Consider the following 1,170-nt stretch of genomic DNA (forward strand, 5'->3'; position numbering starts at 1 on the left):
GCCGGGGAGCTTTGATCGCCATTAGATTTAATCTTATTAATCTTAGGTTTTTCTTTTACCCCCCTTTCTTATTTAATTTTTTCTTGTCTTTTCAGGTACATGCCCAGCAGTACTAGAAGCAACAGGTGAAATCAACTATTATTCTCAGAGGATCCTGCACACTTGGAACGCTCAATCCGCAAAGACCTACGCTCCGCATCGATCGACAGAACCGCATTACCGTCGACTGACACTCACGTTCAACAGTCGACCGACACTCAGACAGCACCGTCGACCGATACCGTTCGCCGATCCGCATCGTTCGATACTTCTAACCGTATATCGATCGACACTACTCCGCGAAGCATGGTCGCGATTTTCATTCTCACGCAGGGCGAGAATGGAAACCTGTATGACCAAGATGGTCATCTGCGTAATGCAACAAGTCAGAAACTAGATGCACAGGGAAACATAATCCCTGAACCTGAGGCTACAGGAGAAGCTCAAACACGATCGTTGGCAGACTATAACCGTCCAGACGAGTACTACACCAACAGATCGGCTATTCGACTTCCAGAGATTCAGAAGCCGAACTTCGAGCTCAAGCCTCAGTACTACTCTCTCGTGTCTCAGATACCTTATTCTGCGCAATCACACGAGCATCCTAAGGACCATCTGGAGAGGTTCGAGGATCTTATCGCTGCTATTCGTATGGATGGGGTCCCCGAGGACTACCTACTCTGCAAGCTCTTCAAATACTCACTGATTGGAGAAGCTTCGCACTGGCTCAAGAATCTACCTACAGGATCACTGACATCCTGGGCCGACATCAAAAACGCCTTCGTGCGTAATTTCTTTGATGAGGCACGCGCTGAAGACTTAAGAAGCAAAATCGCCACTTTCGCGCAGAAGCCTAGTGAGACTTTTAAAGACGCGTGGATCAGATTCAAGTTCTTCCAGCGAGACTGTCCACACCATGGATTCAATGAAGTGCAGCTGTTAAGCACTTTCTACAGAGGTATCGCCTTAAGGTATCATATGGCTCTCGATACTGCTAGTGAGGGGAACTTCAACACTAGGAATCCAATATAGGCTGTGAGACTTATTGAGAACCTAGCCAACAGCAGCAGCACCAAAAACACTGACTCTGACAAGAAGAAATCGGTTGCAGCCATCGGTGAAGACCAGATG

The 1,170-nt window shown here is 47.5% G+C and overlaps 1 non-coding gene across 1 annotated transcript; it reads right to left on the reverse strand.

Moving 5' to 3' along the window:
* Positions 1-854: 854 nt before the first annotated feature.
* LOC130508840 (small nucleolar RNA R71) lies at positions 855-962 on the reverse strand. Its single transcript, XR_008943024.1, has one exon. It is a non-coding gene; the product is annotated as a small nucleolar RNA R71 (small nucleolar RNA).
* Between the last annotated feature and the right edge of the window lie 208 nt (positions 963-1,170).

Source organism: Raphanus sativus, chromosome 2 (assembly GCF_000801105.2).
Source record: "Raphanus sativus cultivar WK10039 chromosome 2, ASM80110v3, whole genome shotgun sequence".
Lineage (NCBI taxonomy): Eukaryota > Viridiplantae > Streptophyta > Magnoliopsida > Brassicales > Brassicaceae > Raphanus > Raphanus sativus.